Source organism: Danio rerio, chromosome 21, assembly GCF_049306965.1.
Source record: "Danio rerio strain Tuebingen ecotype United States chromosome 21, GRCz12tu, whole genome shotgun sequence".
NCBI lineage: Eukaryota > Metazoa > Chordata > Actinopteri > Cypriniformes > Danionidae > Danio > Danio rerio.
The window spans coordinates 11,868,272-11,896,255 of record NC_133196.1 but is presented as its reverse complement, the minus strand read 5'-3'; the positions used below and the strand labels follow the sequence as shown (position 1 = coordinate 11,896,255).

General features: G+C 38.4%; 1 protein-coding gene and 1 long non-coding RNA gene across 2 annotated transcripts in view; one reads left to right on the top strand and one right to left on the bottom strand.

Annotated features, from left to right (window-relative positions):
- LOC141379987 (uncharacterized) overlaps positions 1-12,004 on the bottom strand; it is a 41,097-nt gene extending 29,093 nt beyond the window's left edge. Inside the window, exon 1 of the mRNA XM_073935804.1 lies at positions 11,731-12,004. The gene's annotated coding sequence lies outside the window, so the exon portion shown is untranslated. The remainder of the gene's footprint in view (positions 1-11,730) is intronic.
- LOC141379989 (uncharacterized) overlaps positions 1-20,325 on the top strand; it is a 57,299-nt gene extending 36,974 nt beyond the window's left edge. The window contains exon 3 of the long non-coding RNA XR_012397176.1: positions 18,904-20,325. This is a non-coding gene — a long non-coding RNA (uncharacterized lncRNA). The remainder of the gene's footprint in view (positions 1-18,903) is intronic.
- Positions 20,326-27,984: the final 7,659 nt, after the last annotated feature.

Here is a 27,984-nt window from a genome sequence, read left to right as displayed (position 1 = left end):
TACACCACACAGCTTTTAATAAATCGTATATTATTACATGTTTTTAAATTTAAGTGCTTTATTTATATTAACGAGCCTTCATCGCAGTGCAGATACGAGCGATCAAATTAGAAAATCAGGGGCGTGGTTGATCTGAGGTAAAGCGTTTGTTCAAAGATCACAGAAAGATGGGCAGATAAAGTCTTGTATCATGTTAGACTGGGCTTGTAAAACTCAAACAATTCATAGATTGTCAATTTCCTAAACAATGTTTAATACATTGTAATTAAAAGGAAAGTTACTGTAATGTTACACCATGCTAACATTCCAACTTTTTTTTATGTATTTTGCAGCCATCAAAATTTGTTTTGTTATTGGTATTAGTATTTATTATAGAATACTTATAGAATTTATTTGGTTAGTGAAAACTTCAGGAGAAAAAAAGATTAAAGAGAATTAACAAGCCATATTCTTGATTATATTCCATCCACTACAAAAATGTCTCACTTTTTATGTTGTAGATTGGGTTTTGCTCATTGATGCTGTTTCCCCCCCCCCCCAACACATTTGTTTTTAACAGCCCGTTTAAGAATGAAATAATGGACGATCTGGAGAAACTCTTAATCACACTTCAGCACAGGAAGCAGAGCGCTGTTTTGTGTGGCGGCAGGACGACAGTAAGTCAAACCCTGTGGTTGTATGTGAGAGACAGGTGAGGTGGCTTGTGTTTCAGTTGCGTGTAAACACATCCCAGTTTGGTAACAATGAAACCGGGCTCATGGTAATCCAACCAGCCCAGCCCATGCCAGGGTCTGCCCTCACGCTCACCTCAGTAAACACACACGCAAAGCTGCTTTATCCATGGTAAAATCATGCGGCTGCCCCATCATGATGTTTCAGATGTGATAAGTGAAAAACACAGACGATTGACTGTATACTCACTGCAGGAGAAAATACTGCGAAATAAATTGAAACTGCACTTAAATAAATAAATCTAACAAACATCCTGTTCCTTTTTATGGCATAGTTAAAAAAAAGATTTTATTATTCAAAAATGTTGAATTTTTTTTATATATTTTGACATAAATTAGTCTTACACTTCATATTTTCAAAATTTTCTTAGTATATGTATTAGGTTCGGTACTTTTACCATAAACCGCCATATAAACCCTTTGGTCGAGGCTGATATTTCTGAAAATTAAGAGATGTGTTGGAAAAAAAATGCATTGAGTGTGTTTACTATAGTGACATTAGGAGTTAAGAAATGCAATCCAAACATTTTTTTCTTGGTGGGGTAGTTAATGGGTTAAAAAAAACTATTTTTGAACTTGTAAATCAAATAAACTAGTCTTTTTGCTAGTCTATTTTATAAGATAAAACTTTTGAAATTAAAATGTCATGTTCACTTCAATGTGTTACTTGCATTTCTTTGCAATGACAATTTCTGAGTGAAAAAAAAAATCTGAGTTTCAAAGCAAATTCTTGTACTCCGTGTTTCAATATCGAAGATATTTTTAGTTTATGCCATTAAAGGGCACCTATGAAAATCAACATTTGGAAGCTATTTGGAATGAACTGTGTGTAGGTATAGTGTCCACAGTCGTACTGGTGTGAAATAAAGACAATAAGCCTCTTTGTTTTAAATTTTCTAACGTTAAAATGGGATCCGAATTCCTGCAATTCTAAGGTTGACAATGTGACGTAGTAGTGTGATTGCCAATGTGAGAATGTGACGGAAATGTGACGTAGTGAAATTTTCCCCGCCCACCAGATTGATTGACAGCCTCCTATTAACATGTCTCTATAGTTATACGTATAATCATATCCACAAGACAGAACTTAATTTTTAAGACAGCACAAAGCAACTGGGATTAAAAGGTCTGTTCAACTCTCTGTGATCAGTTGGACTTCAAGAATGAGTTTTATCCGTTTAAAACATTTTTAAAATAGTGCATGTTTTTAATAAAGAAAAGACAGTAAAATTATGTAATTCATCACCACAGCTGCGTGTCAGTACAATATATATATATATATATATATATATATATATATATATATATATATATATATATATATATATATATATATATATATAAACAAGTTATTTATTTCTTCAATTTCAAAATGAAATTCTGTGCGGATGTAGAAATGATGTACAATGTGTACTGAGAAAATGGAATACAGGATAAATATATAAATTAATTTCAAACAAACCTCATATTAGAGTAAATCTATGTATATGCTTGTATGTACGTACTGTACTGTATATGCATGTAAACGTATTAAGGATGAATCATTAGAACTTTTATTGGGCAATTTTAATACAGATTTTAGCAATCATTTTTAAAATACTTTATTCTCTGTGTTTAATAAGCCATTTTCTTGATGGGGACCAAAAATGTCCCCACAAAGTCAAAATTGACATAAAATTTTATATTTGTGTTTATATTTGGTTTCACAAAGGAAAGAATAGAAAGTACACATGCATGCACGCACGCACGCACACACACACACACACACACACACACACACACACACACACACACACACACACACACACACACACTTTTTTTTACTCTAGAGTAATCACTTAACTTCAGGTATAGTATCTCAAGAGGGACAGTCTTGGCACTTGGCACATTATGAATTGGATAAAGAATATCTCCTAAATGCCAAATAGCTCATTTACTGTAGCTTCCCACCTAACTTCTCACCTTTTTTATTGTTGATCTTTTTTTCTGCTAAACTGGGACATTAAACACACTTTACAGTAACAGATTATCTTCAAAACATAACAGATATGCCAAGCACTGACTACAGTTACAGTATGTGTTCACTGGTATCGAAGCAGAAGCTAATCAACTTACAAGCAAAACCCTGAACTTGTGGTTGAATGCGTTTCCTCAGCCCTCAAAACTGGAAAGGCCAGGAGAGTTGTTTGCTAAAGCTTCTCATCCTCATGCCTGAGGGAAGATCTCAGTATGTCCATTTTTTTTGCTTTGTTGTTTCTGCTTGTCCTGCTAGCCTCATTAGCCACATCAGAAAGCCTTACAATAAGCATTTAAGCAAAAGGGAATGTTTTCTTAGATCAACAAAGCTAGAACTAAGCAATTCGACTTTATTAGATTTTCCCATCACATTTTAAAAGGTTAATTCACTAAAGAAAAAAAAAATCTTGTTAATTACTCACCCTCATGTCACTTTTATTCCAGCCTGATCTCACGAGAAAATGTAAGTATTTTACGTTTTGGCAGTTTAGTGGCTAATTCGTACGAATTCGTACGAGTTCAGTCGTAAGAAAATGTAAAATTTTAAAAAGGAGGCGTGGCACCTAACCCCACCCCTAAACCCAACCGTCATCTGGGGAGACGCAAATCGTACTAAAATGTACGAATTAGATCGTACGAATTTGTACGAATTAGCCACTAAATGAAAAAGTTACGAATTGCCGTGAGATTGTGTTGTATATTCTGAGACCGTCTAGTACAAAATGCAGCTGCCAGAGTTCTTACAGGGTCTAGAAAATATGATCATATCTCCCCAATTTTATCCTCCTTACACTGGCTGCCTTTTAAGTTTCTTATTGGTTTTAAAATATTGCTTCTTACTTATAAAGCTTTAAATAATTTAGCTCCTGTTTATCTAACCAACTTTCTGTCTCGCTACAATCCAACCCACTCTTTAAGATCTCAAAACTCAGGGCTTCTAGTAGTACCTAGAATAGCAATGTCGAGTAAAGGAGGTCGAGCCTTCTCATTTATGGCTCCTAAACCCTGGAATAGCCTTCCTGATAATGTCCGAGGCTCAGACACACTCTTGCAGTTCAAAACTAGATTATAGACTTAGGATTAAAATGAGAAAGGTATATTGAAGTTTTAAAGTAATCTCTGTTTGCAGTACTATGTATTTTTGGCGGGCTATGTTACAAAATGTAAAGGTACAAATGGAATCAAACATATAATTTGTCGAAGATGCCAAAAGAATAAAATATGTCTCATGTAAAAAGAGGAGATAAGTAAAAGCAGAAATAAGTTATAGACGAAGTAATAGACAAATGATGTATGTGGTAATGGGGTGGGAAAATAATAAGCTCCATTTTCGACCATGTTGAAATGTACTTTTTGTTAATGATATTTTATGTATGATATTTCTGTTTGAAAATAAATAAATTAAATAAAAATCAAATCAAATCTAAAGAATTGTGTAGGTGCACGAGTGCTGATTGTAAAATAAAAGGCATTTTAAGGCTTTTTTACTTAATTTTCAAGTGCCTTTCACTGATGATATTTTTTGTATCTTTACAAATCCCTCATCCAGAGAGCACAGACACATCAATGAATTACCCCTGAAGCATTTTTTGTTTGTTTCTGGATTTTAGTAATCATATCAATTTCCAAGAATAAAAAAATGACTGTTCGCCAGTGTCTTCTGCAACAGATCAGAGTGTTCATTCACTCTGTAATAGGGTGCTTGTGTGTTGTGCTGCTGACTCCAATTGCAATATGCTGTAAAGCCTGTAGTAATTGCGTAACCTGACTACCTGATGCAGTAAAAAAGACAAAGAAGAACAATGTCATTTTGAACGTCTCAGGATCGTTGCTGTCTGGGAGATTAGAGAGCACTCAGATTTCATCTAAAATATCTTAATTTATGCTCTTAAGATGAATAAAGGTCTCAGGGGTAGTTCAAGCTTCAATAAATTCTTCCCTTTTTATAAACTTCCAAAAGGTTTTGCTCATAAAAAGTGAATTTTTTTTGCTGAAAAAATGAAGAAATGGCGGCATGTAATAAACATTTATCCATGATTACAAACTTTTTTTAATTACAGGCCTAGCTAGGTGTATAAATAAGTTAATGTGTTATACAAAAATCAGATACAAACACCACCACACTTATACAAAATCCAGGAGAATATAAATATTGTACCCTGCCATGTAATTGCTGGAATGAAATATCCATTTTGTTTCGCAATAATACATGTCTTTACTGGCGTTTCGGCGGAATAAACAAACGTAACTTGAACATTGAGATGTGCAACAGCAGTGAATGTTTGTTGATGGTAAGTTCATCAACAGAACAAAAAAGAAATGCAACCCTTATTATTGTGGAGCACTTTCCCCCTTACAAAAATAAAATAACAATGTAGAATATGAGTTCATGCTTTTGTATGCTTTCTTCTGTCATTTTGTGATGACTGGAAGAAATCCACTCAGGGAAAAACTTCTAGAGAAAAATCTTTAACTTATAGGGTCCTATCATACATCCGGCGCAATAGTCTTTTGGTAGTTTCAGCTTGGCGCAAGAGTCGTTTTGAGGCATTGCGCTACGCTGTTTAAATAGCAAATACATTAGAGCTCATTTGTGCGCCCATAGGCGTTCTGGTCTAAAAAGGAAGGCGTTCTGAGGCGGACCGCTGGCGCGTTGCTATTTTGAGAAACTATAATAGATTTTTCATTAGACCAAAACTAATCTGGTCTAAACTCCGGCCCAGAGTTGCGCCTCGCTTACGCACTGCTTAATACACACAAGAGAGCAATAGGCAAATATCTTTACATATGAAAAAATTAAATATTAAGGATATATATAGGATATAATAGGAATAGATAAAGGATATAAATATAAAGGATTAACATATTACAAAACATATTATTTTCTAGCCTAAATTGAATTGAAATATGAAAAACCACTGCTTTTGTGTCTTCTTCATCTCGGGAGGCTTTTTCAGTTCATTCATAACAATTTGCTTTTGTATAATGTTATTATTATTAGCAGTATTATTTATTATATCCATATTTATATTTGTTTTATTAAAAACAAGCTTAGATTTGCCCACCTGTCAGGTTGTAGACCATATGGGGCACAGCATGTGTTTTAGGATATAACTCAGGTTTTTGAGCACACTTCGTTATTGTTGTTCATTTATTAATTTGCTGGAAATTAGAACTGAATTTAGAAATAGTTTTGAAACGAAAATTTGCGCTTAACAAACAAAATTATTTATTTATAGACTAATTGATGTCTGTGCGTAAAGGTTTCCCTGTCCAAGAGCGAATGTGAAAGTAGTTCCATTATCTCTCATTCTCACGCAGTAGATGCTCTGTTTAACAGTTTTCTGTTAAAAAACTGTTAAGTGTTAACTGTTTGCTTGTGAAATGCTAATTTTTTCCACTTAGACTTACTTTGCGTCCTGTAAATAGCGAATGCACTCTTGGCACGACGCAGCTGGCTCTGAAAGGGAATGGGAGATGAGACTCTAATTGGTCTATTCTCAAAACACACCTATAACTCATTAAGAAAATAAACTCAACCCTTTTTTGACCATGCGCCATGGCGCAAAGCAGATTTTCCCGTCCTTAAATTAGATACATATGACGTTTTGAGCTCTGCGCATGGACCGTCAAAATAGAGCCCATAAACTTCTTAACATACCAAACTCTTCTGTCTTCTTTCTCGGCTGAAGTTACTTCTGCAAAGCAGACATATTATCGTCTGAAAATCAACAATGCCACTAATCCTCGCCTACTTTTTAAAACATTTTCCTCCCTTCTCTATCCTCCTCCTCCACCCGCATCCTCCACACTTACTACTGATGACTTTGCTACATTCTTTTGCACCAAAACTGCAAAAATCAGTGCTCAATTTGCTGCACCTACAACAAACACGCAAGATACACCACCAACACCACACACACTCAGCTCTTTTTTTCAGCTCTCTGAGTCTGAGGTGTCCAAACTCGTGCTATCTAGCCATGCAACCACCTGTCCACTCGATCCCATTCCCTCTCATCTCTTGCAAGCCATCTCTCCTGCAGTCATACCAACACTGACTCACATAATTAACACATCTCTTGACTCTGGTTTATTCCCCATTTCATTTAAGCAGGCTAGGGTAACCCCACTGCTAAAGAAACCCAACCTGGACCATACGCTACTTGAAAACTACAGACCAGTATTCCTGCTTCCATTCATGGCCAAGATTCTGGAGAAAGTAGTGTTCAATCAAGTCCTGGACTTTCTTACTCAAAACAATCTCATGGACAACAAGCAATCCGGCTTTAAGAAAGGCCACTCAACTGAGACTGCCCTGCTCTCGGTCTCAGACTGGCTAAAGCAGACTCAAAATCATCAGTCCTCATTTTGCTGGACTTGTCAGCTGCTTTTGACACTGTCAACCACCAGATCCTGCTATCTACGCTCGAGTCACTGGGCGTCGCGGGCACTGTTATACAATGGTTCAGATCTTACCTCTCTGACAGGTCATTCAGGGTGTCTTGGAGGGGAGAGGTGTCCAACCTACAGCATCTAAACACTGGGGTACCTCAAGGCTCTGTTCTTGGGCCACTTCTCTTCTCCATCTACACATCATCTCTAGGACCAGTCATCCAGAGACATGGATTCTCCTACCACTGCTATGCTGATGATACCCAGCTATACCTCTCTTTTCATCCTGATGATCCCTCGGTTCCAGCTCGCATCTCAGCCTGCCTGTTGGATATTTCACACTGGATGAAAGATCATCATCTTCAGCTTAACCTCGCAAAAACGGAAATGCTTGTAGTTTCTGCCAACCCGTCTCTACACCATAACTTTTCAATCCACATGGATTGGGCAACCATTACTGCATCCAAAATGGTGAAAAGCCTTGGAGTAACGATTGATGACCAACTTAACTTCTCTGACCACATTTCTAGAACTGCTCGATCGTGCAGATTCGCACTCTATAACATCAGAAAGATCCGACCCTTCTTATCTGAACATGCAGCTCAACTCCTTGTTCAAGCTCTTGTTCTCTCCAAACTGGATTACTGCAACTCTCTACTAGCTGGGCTTCCAGCTAACTCTGTCAAGCCTCTTCAACTGCTCCAGAATGCAGCAGCACGAGTTGTCTTCAATGAACCTAAACGAGCACATGTCACTCCGCTGCTAGTCCGTTTGCACTGGCTGCCAGTTGCTGCTCACATCAAATTCAAAGCTCTGATGTTTGTCTACAAAGTGACTTCTGGCCTTGCTCCTTCTTATCTGCTCTCACTTCTGCAGATCTATGTGCCCTCCAGAAACTTGCGTTCTGTGAATGAACGTTGCCTCGTGGTTCCATCCCAAAGAGGGAAGAAATCACTTTCGCGAACGCTCACGCTCAATCTGCCCAGTTGGTGGAATGAACTCCCTAACTGCATCAGAACAGCAGAGTCACTCGCTATTTTCAAGAAACGACTAAAAACTCAACTATTTAGTCTCCACTTCACTTCCTAATCTGCAATTGCCTCTCTGAATATCACACTAACTGTACCCCAAAAAAAAAAAAAAAAAACTAATACTACTAATACTTTCCTTCTTAGACTTTACAGACCTGAAACTTGCCTATAGCGCTTATTCATTGTTGCTCTTACAGTTGTGTAAATTGCTTCCTTGTCCTCATTTGTAAGTCGCTTTGGATAAAAGCGTCTGCTAAATGACTAAATGTAAATGTAAATGTAAACTCTGAAACTCTTAAAGGGAATGGGAGATGAGACGCTGATTGGTTTAATGCACGCTATGCTCAAAGCACACCAATAACTCAGTAAGAGAATAAGCTCAACCCTGTTAGACATTGCGCCAGGGTGCAAAGTGTATTTTTCCATCCTTAAAATAATAAAAGTGGATTTGGACACACCCTTAATGCATTTGCGCCCTGCACATTAGACTTTACGCCTAGATTGTTAAAATAAGGGCTTGACATTTTTGATCACCAGCCAATTTGGCTTGTATTTTTCCAACATTACTAGCCGCTAGCCATTTTCACTAGCCACAATTGTGTTGTTGGGAAAATATATTTTATATGCATAAATAGGCCTTTGACATGCTAAAACTACTTGATTTAGGTTTTGTGGAATGTCCACATTCCTACTAATTCATTTTACTTTTTGTGTATGTTGTTTATGAGCTTGCTCAGTGAGCATGAGCACATGGGTCATGGTTTCATAGTGTTGTATTACAATTAGTTTTTATTTCACATCACTTTTCAGAGCTCAAAGGATTTACCAAATTCATCTCTAATCACACTACAAAAATTCAATAATTATTTCTTAGCCACAAATTTTGAATAATGTGTCAAAACAAGCAAGAAATAGCTGGATACTATACTAACAAACATTTCTAAAAAAAAAAAAAAAACAGTTTACACCAGTTAACTACACATAAATGGGAAGTTAATATCCTACATGCTGTTTAAATAATGGTTAAAACGAAAGCAACTGGTGATGCTCACAAAAAGACCAATCTGGAGCTTTTAAAAGCAGCAGGACTGTGGGTGCATGAACAGAACTTTTTGTTTTGTCTATTTGAAAGAGAACCGATCACACCAGTTGTGTTTCCAGGCATGGTTGTTTTAAGCAAGGAAACGGGAGCGTGCACATGTTTTAAACAGTCGCGCGCATCACAGCAGCTGTTTGCGCGAGTTATTATCCTTTCATCCGCTATTCAACCGGCTTTTTTTGCCCACACAAAAAAATTATATTTGTCAGCCATGCTGCTTCTCAATTCTAAGCATTTGCACGAATTTGCATTTGCATGAATATTGGGCCATCCTTATTGTCGAACCCTGCTTTTAAGAAAACTACAATTTAAAAATTATTTTCAACCAGCCAAAGTGGCTTATGGAGGTGGCTGTCTAACCTACCCGCATTTGGCGGGTGTTAATGTAAAGCCCTGGTTAAAATACAGCTGGATTTTAATAAAGTGTCTGGTGCACATGCGCAAGTGTCAGTTAAAATGTTAGAGAGTTGAAAGAGTGTGTTTTTTACAGGTGGTTTGTCAAGCCCACTCACCTGTGTGAGGCACACTCAAACTGCATAATGAAACACTGTATTTAAACACCTTTGTTTAAATATCTCTATATGGTCCCCATAAGTCTTATATTTCAACTGTAAATCCTGATTTAAATGTAAAATAATTTTAAATGAACATAGTTTTTAGAGTTTAGTAGAGAATTCAGGAAATTGTTTACCAAAGGTTATTATTTTGGTAACTGTGAATTGTTAATGGCCAAATGAGTCACCTTTATCCACTGTATGGTCACCCATGTGCCCTCACTGAACTAATACTCTATTCTGTAACTCCACAATGTTTTAAATGACACTGCAGCTCAAGGGCTGGACCTCAGTGCAAACGCATATGTCCATGTGATGTAAGCCACATTGCTTTTCTTCCTCTCTAATGACTGCACTGCCAAGAAATATATTATTAGCAAACATTACAGATCAAAAGAGAATCATTACGTAACGACTGAAGCAAAAATAGTTTCGCTGACCTTGGGAAATGTGGTGGGAAACATTTCAGCGGATCATCGCAACCAGCTGTTCCCTTGAGTGCAGATGAGTCTTAAATGCATTATTAGCGTGATGTGATTTTTTTTGTTGTTGTTGCATAAGAGTTTTTTTGGAAAGCTGATGGACAGAGGGAAAGAGAAAGATAGACGTTTCTTTGACACGGGCGAATGGCTCTTTCACTTCAATAGTGACGCTGTGAAGAATGATCAATCATGATACACCTCATTCCCTTTATGGCTGAGCGTCACATTTTCTGGGGCTGAAAGCAGCTGCTGCTGTGTGTCTCGTGTACCTATTCTTGTGAGTTATGGCAAGGTGCACAGGGAATGCATGCAAACACACACACACACACACGCACGCACGCACGCACACACACACACACACACACACACACACACACACACTAGCATAATGTCATCTCAACCGTAATGATGAAATTTTATTTTATTAATCCTTTGATTGATTGTGACTTATTTCAAGCATATTTTGATGAATACTGGATGTAATGATAGCAAATGTACACTAGCATTCCACAATATTTGATTATTAATTTTGATTACACAGTTGTTTTAATACTTTTCTAACACTCATGCTGACCACTGCTGCGTTTGTTTGATGATTATTACAATACATAAGGAAAATATAGTTGATGTACAGTTTAAAATAAATTGAAAATTTAACTTAAATATGCATGGTTTGAACTTCAGCAGATTGTCTTGACCTTGTCTATATGCCTATTTTTTTCAAGCCAAAAGTTGGGTTTTATTTATACAATTTATAGCTATGTGAAATAACCGAGAAACCACTTGAATGAATATTGTTTTTGTGGGTTAACTGGATTTTTAGGTATGGGCTAGAGTACAATGTTAATATTTATTTTATTCTGCATAAGAATGATAACATTTCTTTCAAATTGCAAACAAAAATATTGTCATTTAGAGCTTTTTCTCCTCATTTTTCAGAAAATATCAATTGGTCAGAAAGACAGATTGATTGAAAATCAGGGTTATTCCACCCAAGATTGATTTCTTAACACTTTTGATGATGAAACATTGCTTTGTGAATGAATATATACATGTTTAACTATATATTAGTATTTCATTAAAAATAAACAAAACATTATTTTAAATTGGGTTTGAACCGGCGATTCTTTGAATAGGAGTCAGTTGCTCTAACAAGGACGCTAAAGACCATGGCCTCTAGCATCTGTCGGAAGAACACCTTTTGAGGTCAAAGAAGTAAGGTTTACTTGCAAAGCAATTCGCTAGCTGGCTTCTGTTACACTCACCCCCTTAAAACTGACTCCCATCCCGGACGAGCCCCCATGTCTAACTCATCTGTCCTTCTGCACCCAACATGCGCTGAGCTGGGATCGAACTGGCGATTCTTCTATGGAAGTCGATTGCTCTCTTACACTCATCTCCCTAAACCTTCCATCCCGGACGAACCCCTATGTGTAACCCACCGGTCCTTCTGCACCCAACATGCACTGAGCTGCGATCGAACCAGCAATTTTTTGTATGGGAGTTGGTTGCTCTAACAAGGAGGCTAAAGACAAAGGCCTTTAGCATATGTCGCTAGAGCACCTTTAGAGGTCAGAGGAGTGAGGTTTAGCTGCATAGCACTTAGCTGCATCTGGCCTCCTGTACACTCACCTCCCTAAACCTCATTCCCATCCTGGACAAGCCCCCACATGTAACCCAACGGTCCTTCTACACCCAACTCCCAATGAGCTGGGATCAAACTGGCAATTACTTGTATGAGAGTCGTTTGCTCTTACAAGGAAGCTAAAGACAATGTCCTCTAATGTTTGTCGTTAGAGCGCCTTTAGAGGTCGGAAGAGTAAGGTTTACCTGCACAGTACTTCCCTTGCTGGCCTCCATTACACACAGATGAAGTCAAAATTATTAGCCCCCCTGTTTTTTTTTTTTTTAACAAATTTCTAAACATAATAGTTTTATTGTCATTTCTAATAACTGATTTATTTTATCTTTGCCTTGATGACAGTAAATAATATTGTACCATATATTTTTCAAGACACTTCTGTAAAGCTTAAAGTGACATTTAAAGGCTTATCTGGGTTAATTTTTTAACTAGGCAGGTTAGGGTAGTTAGGCAAGTTATTGTATAATGATAGTTTGTTCTGTAGACTATCGAAAAAAAAAATGCTTAAAGGGGCTAATAATTTTGACCTTAAAATGGTTTGTAAAAAATTAAGAACTACTTTTATTCTAGCCGAAATCAAACAAATAAGACTTTTTCCAGAAGAGAAAATATTATCAGACACACTGAAAATTTCCTTGCTCTGTTAAACATCATTTGGGAAATATATAAAAAAGAAAAAAAATCAAAGGGGAGGCTAATAATTCTGACTTCAACTGTATGTACAGGATGCATGAATGTATGGTATGGTACAAAAGACTTTACATAAAAATGCTTTCGATTAACTAAAGAGTCTTGAAATATTTTCATCTTTTCCATGCAAGTATTAAGCAGGACAAACGCTGTTTTGAAGTTTAAATTAATTTATGTGAAATGAATCGATTAAAACTTATATTAATAATTGAGCTTTAAATCAGCTTAATATAGTGATTTTTGAACGTGTGGCATCGCAATAATGAGGCTGAAAATTCAACATTGTCATCGCAGTAATAAAATCTACACTGATAATATATTCAAATGTAAACCGGCTATTTTACATTTCAATAATATTCCACAATATTATTGTTTTGCTGTATTTTCAATCAAAAATTGCAGCCATGGTCAACATAAAGAAACTAATAACATATATTACAAATATATGTGTGTGTATAAGAGAAAAAAGTTGCATGGGTTTAAAAAATAAACAAAACAAAAAAACAAAAAAAAAAACTACTCTGCCAACTTTTAACAACTGGCATTTTTTTAAACAATGATTTTCTTTTCTCAACCTTCATGTTTATTTCTTCGAATCTATTGGTTACATTCTCTGAATCTGTTAGTTATTTCCTCTAGAGCCTTTGCTTATTTTCATAACAATCTGTTGGTTGTTTTGTCTGAATGTGTTGGTTATTTTGTCTGAATCTGTTGGTTATTTTGTCTAAATCTGTTGGTTATTGTATCTGAATCTGTTGGTTATTTTGTCTGAATCTGTTGGTTATTTTGTCTAAATCTGTTGGTTATTTTATCTGAATCTGTTGGTTATTTTGTCTGAATCTGTTGGTTGTTTTAAGTCGATCTCAAATGGCTTTTTAAATTTTTAACATGTTAAGGACTATCGAAATATGGGATCTGAGGTGTAGACAGCCATGATGGATTTGTTCTGGGGTTGAAGGTCAAAGAAACGTCTTGGGTTTCTTGTGTGTAGGATGTCGAGTTTGATTTCAGGAGATGCCAGAGAACGAGCGAACCGAACATGATTCCTTGAGGACCGTAGAGTTTCTCGCTCAGAGCTCCGCTTGTGCGCATGTTTCTGGAGACCTGTCAAGCAGCCAAAGGGACCCATTAATCCACAAACCTTCAAGAATCATGGAAAGGATTTAGATTTTTTGTACGTAAAGTGTGAAGTAGCTGTTTGTGAATGGAAAAGCTCTGCAGAGTTTCAAAGATCAAAGCGCATGATAAATGGAGGCATTGTCTCTCAAAAGAATGAACCAGTTCTGAACTGCCTAAAACAAGTCAGTAATTGAAGTCTTACTTGCTGCAAAGGTTTGTAATACATTTGCATAATGCCAGTCTTCTTTGGCTGCCCGGGAACAATGTCTACTTTGACCTTCAAATAATCAAGGCCAGTTGTAGCTGAAGCCTGAATGAGTTTAGTTCATGTTTTTGACAAGTTGAGAAGATGCTGTTTTCTGCACTGTGATAACAAATACACTTTAGTTGTGGCCATGAATTCAAATTATTGTGGTAAACCGATCCTATCATTACTGCTGCCACATGAAAAATGAGCTTCGAAGATGAAATTCAGATAATTAGGCATAAAAAACAGACCGAGCCATCTGATTAATCAGAGCATAGTACAGTCATCATCTAACCCATCAGACCAAAGCTAAAGCTGCGGTCACATTAGAGTTTGAGCATGCAATATTCTGTTGTGCGGCGCTTCGAAAAGGGACGGGATTAAACAAGCTTATTAGACATTTAAAAAAGCGAGCAGTTGCTCCATATTTAAAATTTCTTTCCAGAGAGGTCATGTTTTGATCCTTGATTGGTCTCACGCAGTCTAGTGATGCCATTTCGCAGGTCAGAGTTCACCAAGCTTGAACTTTGCATTGTAGCAACCTGCGAAACTTGACGCATGACCCTGCTTTTCCTGTCTCATGCATTCGTGTGCATATGAATGGAGGTCTATGAGAGGAAAAGCCCAGTGTGACCGCAGCTTAAGACATCATCTGACTAAACAAAGCAGAAAATAATCAACTTTAGAGCAAAGCTAACACATCATCTAACCAATAAAAGAAAGCTGAAACATCATCTAACCTATCAAAGCAGAGTAGATCCATGATTTGACAATCAGAGCAAAGCTAAGACATCATTTAACCCAGTGGTGTCCAAACTCGGTCCTGGAGAGCTGGTGTCCTGCATATTTTAGTTCCAACCCCAATTAAACACACCTGAACCAGCTAATCAAGCTGTTTCTAGGTATACTAGACTTCCAGGCAGGTGTGTTGGAGGAAGTTGGAGCTAAACTATGCAGGACACCGGCCCTCCAGGACCGAGATGGATACCCCTGATCTAACCAATCAGAGCAAAGCTGAAACATCATCTGATCAATCAAAGCAGAGTAGATACATAGTTTGACCAATCAGAGCAAAGCTCAGACATTATCTAACCAATCAGAGTAGAAGCATCTTCTGACCAATCAAAGTAGTGTATATCATTTGCCCAATTTGAATGAAGCAGAGGCATTATTTGACCAATCAGAACAAAGCTAAGACATCATCTAGCCAATCAAAGCTAATCTATAACATCATCTGACCAATCAAAGCAATGTAGATCCATTATTTGACCATTCAAAACAAAGCTAAGACATGATCTAACCAATCAAAGCAAATGCAAGATATCATCTGACTAATCAAAGCAGAGTAGATCAATCATCAAGGTAAATTTTCTTTTGCGTTAAAACCAACTAAATCCACCAGTGCTTTTTATTTTTATTTTTTGCAAAAACCTCTAAATCCACCTATTGAGACAAGACAGTGTATTTAGTTGAAAAATCACTAATGACGCGATACAAAATTATTTTACCAAACATTAAAAACCTAAAATTAAAAATATATAAATCCCTCAAGTAAGTGGCGGTTCATTCAACTGTGGTAAACCCTGATAAACCAGAAACTAAGCCGAAGGACAATGAATGAATGAAATCTGTCAAGTAAGTGAATTAATCAATAACATTAAAACTGACATTAATTAAATCTTAACAATCTGTTGTCATTTCTGATATTTGGGATTTAGATTGAATGTAAGTAAAGCAATGTAAACATTGCAAAAATTGTAAGCTAAGCTTGGTAGATTAAAATAATGTAGTGTAAAAACATTATGAAGCATCAATATCTGTGCATTGTCCATAATTACAAAAAGCTTATCAGACGTGTAGGTATTATGAAGTTACATAAAATAATGTATAGTTTTATACATAATACATTTATGTATAAGATATTTATACATGAATATCTTTTTAAAAAAAGCTTAATTAGCTAATAAAACACAAGGTAGGGTCTACTGGGCAAAAAGGGGATGCCTCTCAGACAATTTTAGAATCTGTCATTCATTCATTCATTCATTTATTCATTCATTCTCACCATAATTAAGGTCTTGGTTTATTGTTTATCCTCATAGCATCAACGTGGGACAAAAGACGGCATCTTAACTCTGTCTTTCTTGAAACACAGCTACCGTTTAATGTACAGTAAATTGGACTCATTCAAAGTAGTGTCGCTGCAAAAAAAACATGAATGAATGCTACACTTGCGACTTTGTGTTTTCTTTTCCTTATAATGCACAGAGTTTTGAGGTAAGGGACATTTTCTTTTGCCATTCACTGACAGTCAGACAGCCTCTTCCAGTTCAGCAAACTCCATCTTGTAAAATCAAAATCTCAAACAGTCTCCTTATAAAAGCTGGCGTATTAGCCTGCTGTTACATTGAAAACATGATTCCATTCGCGCCTTTTGATTTGTTCTTGAGATATAGCGGCTTTTGCCATCAAAGGCAAGTGCCGTTTAGCGGCTTTTGTCAACAAACTGTTATTTCTGAATGCGCTGACGCTGGGATTTGGATGATTTGAAGCAAATCTATTTGTTGAACATGTACTACGTGTCTAAAGCATTCTTTCAGTGTCGTTATCTCATTTTTGGCAGAAGTAGCGTTTAGTGGCTTTTGCATCTGAACTCTTCATTTCAGCCATGGTGTCATCCTCCAGCATGCAAAACTAACTCTAATATTGATTCAGGATTTTAAAAAGTTTTGATTCAGCATTTGTTTTTACTGCTGGCATCTGTGTCCACATGACCACAGCCTGCGTGAACGCTCATCCGCGAATCTGCATGAACGGGAGCTGACAGACAGTTTGGGCTACTTATCCGAATTCTAGGAATTATTGGTCTGACTATATTTAATTGGATGAATTTCTTTTTTAATTTTATGCCTTACCCAGAATAAAAAAAATACATATAAATAAATTTAGATCATTTACTTTAATCATTACTACTGGAATGTGGAAAGACTCTTAACCAGCACAACAAATAATGTTTCTGAAATCAGTCACCTATCTTTAAGAAAAAGACATAAACTTTAAAATCTTTCTGCAGTTCCACTTAATATCCCAATAATAATATGCCGAAATCTGAGATCCACAATTAAACCAACCTTCTCAATCACCTCTGCAAATGTGATCACAGTAATCATTCCTTAATTAACACTGGAGCTCCACAAGCAACGGCTAATTGCAGAAAGCTTTTAAGAAGTAACCGCAAACACTGGCTTCATCTAAATTAGATGCGCGGAGGCAATTCACACCCTTTATTTGTAATGTGATGTTCGCTTACTAAACTGAAGGGTCATTACGGTAGCCATTGAAAGCATGGCTTTTGGGAAGGTCAGTATCATTTTCTCAGTGCTGGGAGTCACAATTATCAGAGAAGAACAAATGAAGAATATAGTTAATATGCAATTGAGTCTTTTGTGAATTTTGCTTGTCTGTTGACTTTATTTTTAAACTACATTACCTGTTCCGGCATATTTGCACAATTTATTTTTGTGTTTTACATTGTTTAATTAAGTGAATTTTACCTGAGTGAATTGTTGTTTTATTGTATGTTGGAGCATTTAAAAAGAATGTATTTAATAACCTATTTAATAGATACAATGGGAGAAATAAGTATTCAACACATCATCATTTTTCTCAGAAAATGTGTTTCTAAAGGTGCTGTTGACTTGAAATTTTCACCAAATGTTGGTAACAACCAAATAAATCCATATGAAAAGAAAACAAATCGAATTAGTTTACAAATAAGGTTATGTGTAATAAAGTGAAATGACACAGGGAAAAAGTATTGAACACATGAAGAAAGAGAACTGTAGAAAGGCAGTGAAAGCCCAGACAGCAGCTGAAATCTTTTAGTATTTCTTCCCTCAGCCCTTCCTCATTGTAAATTAAAACTATCTGCTTCAGTCCAACATCCACATTATCAAGATTATGAAGATGAAACCAGAGTGGACATTTCAGCAAGACAATGATCCGAAACACAGCCATGAAACTCTCAAATGCTTTCAGAGAAAGAAAATCAAGCTGCATAAAGCCCCAGCCAATCACATGACTCAAATCCAATAGAAAATACAAAATAACCATCAGTTTAAATAGACAAAACCCACAGAATCATCTAGATTTTTACACTCTGTTGAAGTCAATGCACTGCATGTGACTTCAGTCTAAATATGAGAGTCGAATTTAAGCTGTCATCACAAAAAAAAGCCGAAACTCAGTCAAATAGTCAAGAATTTTCCTATTTTCCTAAGCTATTAATTACTGTACATATTTTGAATTGCCGAAAATGTAAAATTTAAATAAAATCTTTTATAATTTAAAGCATTTTTGTTGCTTATTTTGACATCAATATAAAATGTTTTCAGAACCCTTAAAAGCCTGTCAGTTTATGGATTCACTGTATTTGTTTGAGTTTGAGTACAATGATGATATTTATTTTATTATTTAAAAGTCTGATAACATTTCATTAAAATTTCTAATAAAAATATTGTTATTAAATGTTGTTATTTTCTTTGATCATTTCAATGTTTCCCAACAATCTCTTTTTCATTTAGATGTGTTTGATTAGGAAAAGGTAGAAAATACAGTTGATGTGCCTTTGGGAACAGGGTTGGTAAACACCAAACATTGCAACTCTTCTAAAGTAAATTTATTGGTATTGTGTTGTCCAAACATTAATATAAACTTGTCTAAAAAACATGACACCTTTTTGTAATTTAATGCAAATAATGAATGAAATGAAATGAATAATAAATAAATTAATTAAATTTGTCTTAAATCGATTCTGTGGAATCCAGCATTTTTTACAGTGTAATGAAGTCGTATGAATCGTGCTGTTTTTCTGGTCTAAGAAGTTTTTTTCTTTATTCAGATATACATCACAACTGAGAAGAAAAGACATCAAAAACTTTCACACTGACTTTACAGTTTCTATGGCCGATTTGGGAGGCATTCAAGGAGACGTATCCTCAGATAGCCTGACACAGCTGCTGTTTTTATCAAACGTAAGGGGAGAGCACATAATCACTGATTTTTAGGACTGAGATGAAAGTTAAGGCCCAAAGCTCTTCTAATTAGAGTCTAGCTATGCCTTTGTATTTTTTTAAAATATGCCTTTAAATGCGTTAAATGAGGACATAGACAGCAACGTAGTATAAAAAATAGCAAGCTACAATATAAGAGTGTGAATTATACATCGATGATCACTGACGACAGTTTGTGTAATAGTTTGTGTAATACATGCTTTAGTGAATCAACTGTATTTATTTAAATGACTGTACAGTACAATATACAGTAAACAAACAAAATGCTGAGTTTTAAAAGCTGTCAACTCCAAATTATTATTATTATTATTATTCTTTTTTTTTACTTTGTGCCTACTTCAGCCATGGTAGGGCAGCAAAGTTCCTTGACTGTTACGCCAAGATGAGAGTATACTCAGCAACCTAGAAAATAGCAACTTTTCATTTTTGGTTGGTCTTAGTACACAATGTAACTACAGAAGTAAACAATACATTCATTCACTCATTCATTCATTCATGCTCTTGTCAGCTTTTTCCCTTTATTAATCCGGGGTCGCCACAGCAAAATGAGCCGCCAACTTATACAGAAAGTTTTTATGAAGCGGATGCCCTTTCAGCTGCAACCCATCTCTGGGAAACATCCACACATTCACACACACACTCATACACTACGGACAATTTAGCCTACCCAATTCACCTGTACCGCATGTCTTTGGACTGTGGGGGAAACCGGAGCACCCGGAGGAAACCCATGCAAATGCAGGGAGAACATGCAAACTCCACACAGAAACGCCAACTTAGCCGAGGTTCGAACCAGCGACCTTCTTGCTGTGAGATGACAGCACTACCTACTGCACCACTGCTTCGCCCAAGTAAACAATAGTTATTTAAATAACACTTATTGTATTAATAAAACATTTAGGATTTCAGTGTTTTGATCTACATTTAGTGTATTCTTACCTACAGCTTAAACTGTAGGATAGACTATACACTCTATGCATCAAATGCTTAATGTAGATACAAAGACCTATTATACAAGAAAAGGGTCACTTACAATATATATCGATACTCTATATCTGCCAGATTCAGTCTGTTGCATGATTTTTTTCTTGCATAATTGCTGTGATTATGTATTCATAATGCTATGATCCGTTGTAGGGCTGGTCAAGGGTATACTTATATGATCTATTATTTTAATTATTAACACTGTTGTTTAGGATACAGATCAAAGAAAACAATTTCTCACTATAAAAGGTTGGGCTGACCCATTCAAAAATCTTGTTTTGATGTCCTTCAGTGTTAGTCCTTTAAGTCCTTCAAGTGTTAATTAATAGGTCAATTATCCACAACCCCCCTGTAATACACACTCTATAGGTGGTTCCCTTTTAAAATAAATTTTTTTGTTCTTTTTAGGTATTATAACTTTTTAGGTATTAAACTTTAAATTATCAATATGAATTCTTTACACTGCATAAAACTCTTTTCCAAATATCCAAATATTCTTGAATCAAGAAGCATTTCCTAGACAAGCAAAACACATTGCCTTGTTTTAGGAAATAATATGTCAAGATTAAAGAGCCCCTATCATGCATTAAAAATTATCATATTTTGGTGTTGGGGGTCTCTAACAACAGTCTGACATGCATGCAAGGTCAAAAAACACTTGCATTGTCTATTGTACAATTAGTATTAACCCACACTGTGGCGAAAGCTCAACTATTTTGAAACCTGACTGCCGCATGTGTGTTGGAACAGCTGACGGTGGCTATAGAAATGACAAACGGCAGAGGAATGCATTTAAACCCGTAAACAAAGCATCAATATGAGAATATAAAGGGATAACCAGATACAGTACGAGCCGCGTGAATCGGTTACAAGTAACAAAACACAATTAAAAACATAATTTGCAAGCTACAGAAAACAAGGAGGCAACCATTTTAATCGCACTTAAGTTACTTACACTTGTGAAATGGATGAAGAAACTGATACATGAACTGTGCACTGATAAAGTTCCTGTCAAGCTCTGACAAAGTCCCATGCATGAATAGTTTTTCTTTTCAATCCCCATTGTAAGCATTTAGATTGCTGAAGCACTCGTCAGAAAAATGACAGGAACACAGCACAAGGCAGGGGCTATAATTTTGAGGTAATTTTGCAAAAATAAACTTCAACCACAGCCTTATCTTTGGGTAGAGAAAATAACACTAACTTTTCCTCACACTTTAGAGCACAGCGTCTTCGTGACATGATTTAACTGGAACCTGCTACAGTGTTTGTCATCTTCTTTTTCTTTCTACAGTGTTTGCGGGCGGGGCTTAAATTTTCCCAGGTCTGCGCGCGCATCAAATAGGCAGGGCTTGAATTCCGTATCGATGTCATGCAGGCACATCTAAAGACTTGTTACCAATCTGATTCATTTGAATCACAATGAGTCGACTCTTTTATAGATGAATCAATAGTTTCAAACACGTTCAGCACTTTCAGGTTTAGGGCCATAGCTGGATTTTTCACTTCACTTAGAGCTGTGTTACACACTGCATGGAAGGTCATTTTCAAAAACCCACAATAGGGGCTCTTTAAAACAAGCAAAGTAATCTGGAAATTATATCAGCTATTATTTTGTTTGTTTTAAGGAAAACTCAGTTAATTTTGGCATATTATTTCTTAAAACAAGAGACAGTATTTCTGCTTGTCTTGAAAATGCTTTATGATTAATTTTTTTATTTATTTGGACTAGAAACAAGACAAAATCTAAGAATCTAAAACTTTTGCAGTTTGTGTACTAATATATAACGTTAAAATATCCTTTGGGCACTAATATATGTGCCTTTTAAGTACAAATGTGTACCTTCTAAAAGAATACAGTCTCAGTGACAGCTATTGTGACTATTTCTGAGAGTAGTGGGGGCTGTAAAAAACTGTCCTTAAATACTAAATGCAAAGGTCATTTTGTGCTGCGATATACATCTGTCAGAACTGCTGCCATTTCCAAAAAAAAAAAAAGAGCATCAGAGATTAATTATCAAATAGCCAGGGCTTTGCAGAGGGTAACAAAAGGTTAGTGGATATGCAAACTGGAAAACTGACCACCAGTTAAGTCAGGATCCCTGGATATGATATTTCAGGCAATCAGGCAATCCGACAGGGACATGTCAAGGAAAAAAATCTGCCCCCCTGTTGAGGCATTTATAGAGAGCACAGAAGTGTGAAGTGGTCACAGATGCGTGTGTTTACCTCTGAAGAGCCTCTGCAGTGCTGAGTGCTGATTCATATGATCTGAGATGAGTCATATGTGAGGAAACTTGAATAACGAGACTCTGGGTGGAGAATGACCTTGGAGATTTAGTTGAAATCAGGAATCGAAAATCATCCACTTTTGAGATGGCACTTGGGATCAGATAGACAGAGTGTAACACATAATTCAAAATCCACGCCCACCAAAAATGCAGGGTTCTACACAATTCCTTCATGTTGTCTCATCACAGATTGAATGAGTTAATCTTAACGTAATCGATTTTACAAATTTAAGTGGATTGAACATAAAACAATTAAGTTGCTCTCCAATAAACCTATTACCAATAAGGAGTTTGAACAAGCAGCAAAAAAAAATTGTTGAGTGTGAGGGAAACAATTCCTCTCCATTGACTTTCTATTGAGGGAAGCTGTCTCCTTGTAATTTCTGACTAATAAAAAAACAACATCTAAAAGCAGTTATTTAACAAAGTGAACAGTAAACAAGCAAAACAAAAAAGTGTTTTAAAAGCCATCGACTTTTTTTTTTTTACCTTGTGTCTACTTCAGCCATAACATGGCAGCAAAGTTCCTATTACGCCGAAATGAGAGTATAGTTCAGCCATATCACCCTAGAAAATAGCAACTTATCATTTTTGGTTGGTCTTAGTACACAATGTAACTAGAGAAGAGTCAAGCTTGAAATAGGAAAACTATTGAAACTCGTTAGTCATTTTTCAGTGAGATGCTAATGGTCTAATCTAATTCAATAATCTCTGCTAAGCTAAGCTAAAAGTGCTCCTGTCAGACCAGAAGATTGGCTGAATAGATTCAAAAGTGATATAACTCATCTGTTTAACTCTAGGGGAGCTGTAATGACGACATGTTTTTTTAAAAAAGTGGTGCATTTGTTTGTCAGGGGTGTCCAAAGTCGGTCCTGGAGGGCCTGTGTCCTGCTGACATTAGCTCCAAATTGCTTCAACACACCTGCCTGGAGATCTTCTAGTATACCTAGTTAGAGTTTGATTAGCTGGCTCAGGTGTGTTTGATTAGGGTTGGAGCTAAACTCTCCAGGACACCGGCCCTCCAGGGCCAAGTGTGGACACCCCTGGTTTACAGTAAGTGATTGCTGATTGTTGACAAGTGGAAAAAAGGAATAAGACATACCACATGCAATAACATAAAAATGTATAAATATATCTATTAGAACTGCCGATTGATAAACAAAATGTATGGGTTGTTCTCACTCATAGGCTGCGTCCGAAACCACCTACTACTCAGTAGGTACTGCATTTAAATTTAAACGTACTACTCGGCCGTCGGAAAAGTACGTTCTATACAGTATGAATTTGAAAAGTATGAATGGAATTCGGACGTACTACATGCGCCGTTTTGTCATGGTCACGTGACCTACCTGCGTCAGTTGCGTCGCCTCACTTCCATTCATGAATTCTCTCGCGGGGCATTATGGGATAGCGCAGCGTGCCTGGGATGCGCACTACATAATCTCGCCGGAAGCAGTAAGTCATCCGGGTACTTCTCGCCTACTGATTTTCGAATTCTATGAATTTGGACATACTACTCGGCTCGCATACTGATTTTAGCGTACTATATGGTATGGAAGTATGCGGTTTCGGACGCAGCCATGGTCTAGATCAGGGGTTTTCAATCTTTTAGGACGCTGCTAAGTTTGTATAATTTTTGCCACATTTTGTGACAAGATCCACACACACAGACGTCAGTAAAAGACCGCAGACACACACATCGCAAAATGCTGGAATTTTTTAGTATTTTTCTTTCAATTCAGCATGTGATTCATTCATTCATTTTCTTGTCGGCTTAGTCCCTTTATTAATCTGGGGTTGCTACAGCGGAATGAACCGCCAACTTATCCAGCTAGTTTTTACGCAGCGGATGCCCTTCCAGCCACAACCCATCTCTGGGAAACATCCACACATACACACACACACTCATACACTACGGACAATTTTTAGTTTACCCATTTCACCTGTACCGCATGTCTTTGGACTGTGGGGGAAACCGGAGCTCGGCGTGTGATATTAAATCATATTAAAACAACACTCTTCCACCAGTCTTTACTCCATACTCGCGTCCAATAGCCCAGTTTGTCATGGGAGCATGAAAGAGATGTTTACGAGTGAAACTGCCAAACGCAGTTAAAGTCGAAAAATTAAAGATGAAACACCCAAAAATACATGAAATCTAGCAGGAAACATGGATAGCGTGGTGACTTTTAAAAAAGCACTTGACCCTAATTGTATTATTGTCATATTTAGATGGCAGGTTACTTGATTACTGATGTCCATGTAAACATAGTCAGTAGTGCTTTCTAAGTGAAAAGTTCAGAGGGGCACTTTTTTGTCAGAATGGCTCACCAGTTTTACTTTCATTCACCGTCATTAATTTAAACAAAAACCTGGTCCATTTTATTTGTATATATTTTTCCCGAACGCATTCTAGAACTCTAGAAGTGCCTGATAGTTAGCTTTGGAACTAATCAGATTCTGTCTAGTGAACGCATAAAAATTGTCATCATAATTTACATGAGTGCACGCCTCAAATTCTCGCAAATGCAGCAGACCTTAAACGCAAGCTCGTGCGACAAGTTTCGCAGTGAGCTCTAAGATGCGAAATTGCATCACATGACTGCGTGAGACCAATCGAAAATCAAATCATTACCTCTCTGTACAGAAATTTAGAAAATGGACCAATCGCTTGCTTTTTTAAATGTCTAATCGTCTTGTTTAATCGCCTATTTTCGCAGCACCATATGACAGAATTTTGCAAGCTCAAAGTCAAGTCTAACTGTGGCATAAAAGCTCGTCTATGATGCCAATTTAATTTGGTTAGCTCACTTATGTCAAGTCTTTGGACAGTGGGAGGAAACCAGGGAACCTGGAGGAAACCCACATGAGCAGAGGGAGAACATGTAAACATGTCCGCACAGAAACATCGACTGGTCTGGTAAGGACTTCTTACTGATAGACAACAATGCCAACCACTGTGCCACCCTATCTAGGAAAAGGGAGGAGGGGTAGGGGTGGAAGGGAGGATTCTTCAAGACAAAGATAACGTTCGAGGTTACAGAAGTAACCCTTCGTTCCCCGAGGAGGGGAACGGAAGTGCCATGAATGGGAGGATTCGGATCAGAAGCCGCTTATCTGGAGAGTATTGAACGGGCCAATGAATGAAATTAATTGGCAGCGTAAGCTTGCGCAGGTGTGCGACATCTGCAATTATCTCAGCATATAAGCACACCTGAAGCCAGCAGACGCCATCCTTTTAAGCTGAAGAGACTTTCAAACAGCTAAGGGACAGTCATTATGGCGACGGAATATGGCACTTCCGTTCCCCTCCTCGGGGAACGAAGGGTTACTTCTGTAACCTCGAACGTTCCCCTTCGGTTGGGGAACTTCAGTGCCATGAATGGGAGAATATGGAAAGCGCCATAATGACTGCACCTTACCAACACCCCCGATGAGGAGATAGTCAAGCAAGCGTGACGCACCCACATCATGGGGGGCGCGGTCCTCCAACGTGTCCCTGGCCCTAATTTATCCTACTTCAACAGAAGTTTTACGGATTTAGATATATTTTTTGGGAAGTCGTGAGCATCTAGATAATTCTAGGAATACGACAGTACGTTGGGAAGCGTGCAATCCCGATAGGGAGGACGCTGCGGAGGCCATCCGTTACCCAAGGGGGGGATAGATGGCAGAATTTACCTATGGACTAGCCCTAAAAAGGGGGAGTACGCATAGCAAAAGAGTGGTTAGCGGAGAGGGAAGACACGGGTCCACCCAGGGGGGGGACTTAACCGTGGCGGAATAAGCATATGGGATCGCCTAGTGGGGATCACGCATAGCAGGCACCTATACCCAAAACGCGGGCTGACCAGCGGGCAGACCTACAACGTAGTGGGCCAGCAAGTGACTCCTCCGCTGAGTCAGTGCTGGGGGCCACGGAGGAATCTGCAGGGCTCACCTGACGGGGAACTTTACTGACAGATAAAAAAGGCGCACGTACCTCCGTGTTAGGGAGAATGGCGCCGCAAGCGTGTTTCAACACCCTACCGAGTTGTCTCCTCAATCACCAAGGGTTACCTAATACCCTTGAGGAAACCGGCTCCACTCGCAGATTGTAAAACCTTGCAAATGTGTTGGGTGTCGCCCAGCCCGCAGCTCTACAGATGTCTGTTAGAGAGGCGCCGCGTGCACGCGCCCAAGAGGATGCAACGCTCCGAGTGGAGTGTGCACGAACTCCCGGGGGACACGGCTGACCTCGACTCGAATAAGCGAGTGAAATGGCATCCACAATCCAGTGGGATAATCTTTGTTTTGATACGGCACTTCCCTGCTGCCGACCGCCATAACAGACAAAGAGCTGCTCAGATGATCTAAAATTCTGAGTACGGTCCACATAAATGCGCAGAGCGCGAACTGGACAAATTAAAGAAAGGGCTGGGTCTGCCTCCTCCGGGGGCAGCGCTTGCAGGTTCACTACCTGATCTCTAAAGGGGGTGGTAGGAACCTTGGGCACATAACCGGGGCGGGGTCTCAGGATGACGTGAGAGTAATCCGGCCCGAATTCCAGGCACGAGTCACTGACCGAAAATGCCTCCAGGTCCCCGACCCTCTTGATGGAGGCCAACGCAACCAGCAGAGCTGTCTTCAGGGACAGAAATCTTAGAGATACTGATTCGAGTGGCTCAAAGGGATCGGATCGCAGACTCGTGAGAACGAGGGCGAGATCCCAAGAGGGCATGAGAGGGGGGCGAGATGGATTAATTCGCCTAGCACCCCTAAGGAACTGGATGACCAGGTTATGCTTTCCCACGGTGCCGCCAGCTACCGCGCTATGATAAGCGGAGATGGCGGCCACGTAAACCTTGAGAGTGGAGGGCGACAGCCTGCTGTCCAACTTCTCTTGAAGGAAAGAGAGCACAACACTAATCTGGCAATTTCGGGGGTCTTCTCTGCGAGAGACGCACCATTCAGTGAATAGACTCCACTTCAGGGCGTAGGCGCGCCTCGTGGAGGGGGCTCTAGCCTGAGTGATGGTATTAACCACCGCAGTCGGTAGGTTACCTAAGTCTTCCTCGCGTCTAGGGACCACACGTGGAGGTTCCAAAGATCGGGGCGAGGGTGCCAGATGGTGCCCTGTCCCTGAGAGAGTAGGTCCTCTCTCAAAGGGATCCGCCAGGGGAGGGCCGTCGCGAGGAGTGAGAGCTCTGATATCCAGGTCCGGTTGGGCCAAAGGGGCGCAACTAGCAGAACCTGTTCCTCGTCCTCCCTGACCTTGCACAGAAACTGCGCGAGCAGGCTCACTGGGGGAAACGCATACTTGCGCATGCCCCGAGGCCAGCTGTGGGCCAGTGCATCCGTGCCGAGAGAGCCCTCGGTCAGGGAAAAAAACAACTGGCAGTGAGCGTTCTCGGGGGAAGCAAACAGATCGATCTGGGCCTCCCCGAATCGCGCCCATATCAGCTGAACAGACTCGGGGTGGAGTCTCCATTCTCCAGGGCGTAACAGCTGTCGTGAGAGCGCATCGGCTGCACAATTGAGCGTGCCTGGGACGTGAATGGCGCGCAGCGATTTCAGCCGCGGGTGACTCCAGAGGAGCAGACGGCGGGCGAGCTGAGACATGCGGCGAGAGCGCATACCCCCCATGCGGTTGAT